General features: G+C 55.1%; 1 protein-coding gene across 1 annotated transcript in view; it reads right to left on the bottom strand.

Moving 5' to 3' along the window:
• The window catches only part of EMP2 (epithelial membrane protein 2), a 33723-nt gene that overhangs the window by 13122 nt on the left and 14258 nt on the right, over positions 1-6343 (bottom strand). The gene's annotated exons all lie outside the window — the stretch shown is intronic.

Genomic DNA, 6343 nt, shown 5'->3' with positions numbered 1-6343 from the left:
TTTCTTCTTCTTCTTCTTCTTCTTCTTCTTCTTCTTCTTTTTCTTCTTCTTCTTCTTCTTCTTCTTCTCCTCCTCCTCCTCCTCCTCCTCCTCCTTTTTCTCCTTCTCCTTCTTCTCCCTCTTCTTTTTTTTTTTTAATATTTTATTCTTAACTAATCTCTACTCCCAATGTGGGGCTTGAACTCAGGACCCCGAAATCAGGAGTCACTCACTCCCCTGCCTAAGCCAGCCAGACACCCCCCCTTACACTTATTTCTTTTCATGTTGGCATTAGTGCATCTGAAGGGCAGAGTCCTTCAGAAGTGAGGGGGCTGAGTAGAAGGATTTGCACCTGTAGCTGATTTTGCTCTTACTTTCTTTTTAATTTAATTTTATTTTTATTTTTTAAAGATTTATTTATTCATGAGAGACACACACAGAGAGAGAGAGAGAGAGAGAGAGAGAGGCAGAGACACAGGCAGAGGGAGAAGAAGGCTCCATGCAGAGAGCCGGACGTGGGACTCGATCCTGGGTCTCCAGGATCACGCCCTGGGCTGAAGGCGGCGCTAAACCACTGAGCCACCCAGGCTGTCCCTTTTACTTTCTTTCTAACTCAATTTAGCACCCGGGACACTTGGTGCTGTGACATCCTCTACCTTCAAAGGTGACCTACTGGACCAACTGCTGTGCATGGCCTGGGTGGGTAGAGAAGCCTGGCACAACCAGCTGCCTCTTCCAGCCCTCTATGGTCACGTCATTGACTTGTTACCACCCGAGTTCCCCAGGAAGTGTAATCCTCTGTCATCTCCTGGCCCTTCCCAGCAGAGCACCCCTTCCCGGGACACCCCCCCTCCCCATCTTTCCCTCCTGTACCGGGTCTCCGTGCACCCTCTCTGGGGATCCTGAAAAGCAGACAGTGCCCTGAATTGGGGGCTGCATGAACACCCGCCCACCAAACCCAACGTAGTGCCTAATTTACCCTTGCTGTTCACAGAGATTTGTTTTCCCTCTGACAAACGTCATATTTGCAGTGCAGATCCCTCCTGCTTCTCCTTGTCCTTGTGGTTTTCAGGGCTCTGCGGGGCTGGACTCCCTCCTCGCCACCATCAGCTGGCTCTCCCTCCTACTGCCTGGGCCTCAATTCCAACACCCACCCTCAGGGAAGCGCCCGGATCACCTGCTGTGAAGCACCCACACCCCCTCCCATAGGGTCGATCCTGTCCCCCTGCTTTATTTTCTTCCAAGGACTTTCAGGGTCTCAGAGTATCTCCTTTGTTCATATGTGTATTATCTATCTCCTCTTCTGCTCGCTGCTGTGCCAGTGTATAGAAAGCTATGTCCTATCACTGGTAGTTTTAAAAACGTATAACTGTGAAGGCTCTCGAAAAACTCAAGGCCCTGATCGTCCAGAGGCAGTAACGAGGCCAGGGCGGGCCACGCCTTGCCCAGATCCCACAGCAAAGCAGGAGCAAGGGCAGGACTGGAGGGTGTCCTGGCCGCTGCTCTAACTGTCCCTTGAGCCTCAGTGGGAGACCCCGCAGAGGACGGGGGACGGTCTTCCAGCGTCAGCAAGCACTTCCCAGTGGCCTCTGCACGTGCCAGCACAACCTTCACCAGGCGGCGTGTGTCTTCAGGGGCCACACCAGCCCAGGCTCTGACAGGCCACCTGGCTTTGGGCGTTCACCTGTCCGAAGGTGGGAGGCCGCGCTGGGGGAGCTTTTCAAGTCCCTGCCTAGAAATCAAAGTCTTAGGACTTGCAGGGCTTCTCTTTTAAAAATACGTTTTGATCTACATAATACATGTGATGACAAAGAAAAAAAAACAAAAGATAAAAGAACCAAAGGCATGTGATAAAAAAAAAAAAAACCACAGCCTCTACCCTGCCTCCAGTCCGGACCTCCTCCGGAAGCCATCACTTTTAACCCTTTCAGTTGTGTTTCCCCCCTCCCCCCCCAATTTTCCATGTTTCCAAACAATATTCATGCCCTTCTCTTTCTCGATTCCTCCACTGTAAATATCGACTTCCTGCCCACGGGAGAGTTTCTCTGCCACCATCACCACCCCCCCACCGACACCTGCCCATTCCCTTCTTTTCCTTGGCGCAACCAGCTCCTTTTCCAGCCCTCGGTGGCTCCGTCTACTGTCCCCCACATCTTTGATTCTCCCCACATTTGGATCGTTCCGAGCCCTTGGTCGCAGAACACCAGATGCCAAGCAAAGGCACTGTCTCAGTCACCAGCCTATGGTCAGATGTCCCTTGCAGGGTACGTGACCTGGCCAGGCCCTCTCTCCCAGCCCTGGTCCCCTCTGCTCTTGGCCATGTGCAGCCTCAGCAGCTGCTGCTGCCACGGCGGACTAGCAAACTCGCCCCTGACCATGACCAGGGCACAGGAATGCCCGCAGGACCCCAGGACATGTAGGAGGTAAAGCAGGTCCCGGATGGGGTGGGGTAGGGTGGGGCGGGGGTACTCCAAGGGCTCATCCCACAAGACTCCTCATGACTAAAGCTGGAGCTGCAGTCTACACGGCAGGTCTTGTGTCGGACCTTCATGTCAACCCTGTGAAGCTGGCAGGGCGAGGTATCATTATCCCCACTTTACAGATGAAAAGATGGAGGCTCACGAAGGCGTCAGGTGATTTGTCAACGTTGGCAAGAGATGCATTCCAACCCCGGGTTTTCCAAGTCTGGCTCCAGGACATTCTCTGCTATCCTCATCCCTGCTCCCACATTTAGGGCCTGATGAAGATCACATGGTGGCCTAATTAGCATCAGGCGAGAGGGTGCAGGCGGTGTCTGCACCCACTACCTTTGGTGGGATGTCCCTCAAGCTCTGTAGGAGGCCGGAGGGCCCTGGGGAGGCGGCGTCCCTCTGCACTGACCCATTGGCTAAACTGGCATACGACCCTTCATTCGTACTAAAAATAGTGTTTCCTGCAGTTTTGATCCTATTAGTTCACCAGCCCCACAGGAAGCGAGTGTTGTCTTTATTGATCTCCTTGGGAGATTGGTCTGGATGTGGGGGGAGAGCTTTTTCCTTGATCATTGAGAGGATTCATTCAGAAAGTACAGGGACTTGGGGCACCCAGTGGCTCAGCGGTTGAGCATCTGCCTTCGGCTCAGGGCGTGTTCCCGGGGTCCTGGGATTGAGTCCCACATCAGGCTCCCTGCATGGAGCTGCTTCTCCCTCCACATAGGTCTCTGCCTCTCTCTGTGTGTCTCTCATGAATAAATAAATAAAATCTTTTAAAAAAATAGAAAGTATAGGGACTCAGTTCTGTTTTCTACATTTATCACAATGCCCCCTCCCCCACTTTCCACCTGGAAACTCAGGTGGCTCTTGCAGGGCACAACACCTAGACCCTCCAAGCTCGATCGAGGCGCAGGGCCATGGGAAAGTTCCTTGAGACTGAAGGCCTACAGGCTCTCCATTCTATAAAACACCCACAAAAATAATCACATAAAATAAGAGGGAACCTGGGGTATGAGAATTTAAGGACTCAAAAGAATTTTTTTTTTTTTTTTTTTTTAAGGAAAGAAAGAGAAACGGTAGCTGGAGTAGGAGCAGTAGCTAGAGGGTTTCCGGAAGCAAGCACCCTCTGGGCAGCAGCGAGCGGGGGTGAAGCATGGGGGGTGGGTTGTCAGGACTACGGAAACTCCGCACACCGAATGGAGCATTTGCAGCTCGGTGAGTTTTATGTTCTGACGGTGGACGGGACGAGGGACGGCACTCCCAGAGATGTCCAGCCAGACCTCAGGCAACAAACAGGACATGCCCCAAATTGGCACACCCTCACTGGCTCCTGGGCAGAGGCTCTGTCCTGCTGCGCCGTGGTCCGATGTTTGCCTGAAGCATGTGTGCGTGCGTACACGTGTGCGTGTGTGCACGTGTGTGCGTGCGTGCAGGCACATCTACCCCCGGGTGTGGAGAATGTCCTGCTGGTGACTCACCGGCCCTCTCTTCCCCCAGGAGCAGCATCAGATCTGCTGTCGATGGTGGGACACAACCAGGACGTGTCGTGGGTGAAAAGAAGGCTGCAGAACCTGCCCAGGGCAGTGTCAGGGTCCCTCGTCTGGTCCCCTTCGTGGAGACGCAGCTCCACACTGCAGCCCCTGCCTGTTGCTAAGAGGGAGGGGCTCTGGCACCTGCTCCGCTACATGCCATGCCGGGGAGCAAGAGGGAGCAAGCCAGCCCGCCTCCCTGCTAAGATGACCACTCGCCACCGCCACCCCCACCCCCTGGTTTCTATCCCCACCCTCCGGAGTTCTTCCTACAATTTAAACCACGGCCCAGTCTCAGCCTGAGTTGGAGCCCGTTCCCGGAATTGTAAGCAGGAGGACAATCCCGAGATGTGGGACTTTTCAAAACAGACCTGAGATGTTTGGCGTCTGGAGGTCCGGGGTAGTTCCTTCTACCCAGAAGCGCCCCACCCACAGCTCCGGCTGCAAAGGCCAAGGAGGCCCTGGGTGGAACCCTGGGGAGGGCCGCGCCCCACCCAAGGGACTCCGAGGTCCGCTCTGGAGCTGGACTGTCACCCCAGGCTGGCTGGCTGCAAGCCAGGCCCCTCCCGCCACCCACGGCACTCGGAGGGGACGGTGGCTTGGGCCTCCGTTTTCAGGAAGGCAGAGGTCAGCTCAGCCTCCTGCCTGGTATCTGGACACTGGCCATACTGGGACATCCAGGCGTCCGAGATGCCCTGGGGCTGGCGGAAGCCCCTTGGCCCCAGGCGGCCCAGCTTTGCGCTCCCTGTGGCTGGGGCTTCTGGGCGCGGCGCCAACACTTGGCCTGGTGCAGAAAGGGCAACAGGCGGGACGCTGGGAGTTAGCAGTGCTCCGGGGCAGAAGCCGCTGGGGAGGATCCCGGCCGTGCAGGCCTGAGTCTTTCAGTCCATTGGAATAATCGGGACCACAACATCACTGATACTGGCAGCCAACATTTAGTGCCTACTGGATGCTAGGCAGTGCTCTAAGCTCTTATTCATTCCTCACGAAAACACTACGAGGTAGGTGCTGTAGTTAGCCTCATTTAATAGGTGAAGGCTCAGAGAGGTGAAGCAACTTCCCCAAGGTCACACAGCCAGGAAAGGCTGCATCTGGCAGTACAGAAACTACCATGTTGCCCACCTGAAATCTAAATTCCTCTTCCCTTGGGGGGGTCCTATTACTTTAAGGTCTGATCAGATTGCTCCAAGTTTCTGGGGCCACAGGTGGCCCTGGATGCTGGCCATCACTACACACCATTCCTCTAGGACCCACAAGGTGAGACACATTTTGTGAAGCACCCTGGAGACAAAGTTCCCCAGGAGTCCCCCAGGCTGAAAGCATCTCTCTTTATTGCATGCAGGGTAAACGCCTGTCAGTAAGGAGACAGCCCCCCGTCATGAGGATGAGCAAGGGCTGGGACACCTGGGGGGCTCAGCAGTTGAGCACCTGCCTTCAGCCCAGGGCGTGACCTCGGGGTCCTGGGATCGAGTCCAGCATCGGGCTCCCTGAATGGAGCCTGCTTCTCCCTCTGCCTGTGTCTCTGCCTTTCTCTGTGTCTCTCATAAATAAATAAAATCTTGGAAGAAAAAAAAAAAAAGAACAGGCAAAGGCTATGGTCCCCTTTGCAGGCTAGAAGTCCAACTCAGAGGATCTGCCCATATCATCAACTTAGCAGGTGGCAGAAGCAGGCTCAAAGCCCAGCCTGCTGCTCACTGCCTTAAAATGGAGCAGTTATCATATCACCAGAGCCCATCGGATACCAGGCTCTGGTGATACACAGATGAGTCAGGCAGGCCGTGTCCCCCCGGAGCTGCTGGTCTGTGAAGAACCTGGGTGGATAAATAAACAAACATGACATGCTGTAACGCCCGATGTGAGAACACAGAGGAAGGTGTGAGCGGCCCCGTGGGGGCAGCCTCAGCAGCTTCATGGAGGAAGTGACATCCCAGCTGGGTCTCCAAGGGGAAGGTGGGAGGACCGGCGGTTTGGCAGGAGAACCCTGGTGCTCGAGGCACCAAAGCACTAGTGTGAGCAGGGTGTGTGCTGGGCAGGGCCCGGAGCCAGGCCAGGAGCTTACTGGGCCTTGGAAGCTTGCACATTGTCCTAGAGGCCGTGGGGAGGGGCAGAGGCTTTTAGGAGAAACATACTGACATCTGACTCTGGAAGAAACACATTCCACGGTCAGAGGATGGGTTAGAAGGAGGCTAAGGGGCAGATCCTGGGAAGAAACAAGGGTCTGGACCAGGGTGGGCAGCGGGCTGGGGAGCAGAGGAGGGAGCAGGAGCTCCCCATGAACAGTCACCAGGCCTGGCGCTGGGCTGGGGGGATGGATGGGGGGCTCAGCTGAGCAGAGCAGACACTGGTTCCCTGATGACCCTAGAT

This window comes from Vulpes lagopus, chromosome 3 (genome assembly GCF_018345385.1).
Source record: "Vulpes lagopus strain Blue_001 chromosome 3, ASM1834538v1, whole genome shotgun sequence".
Taxonomy (NCBI): Eukaryota; Metazoa; Chordata; class Mammalia; order Carnivora; family Canidae; genus Vulpes; species Vulpes lagopus.
This window is presented reverse-complemented; position numbering and strand designations above follow the sequence as displayed.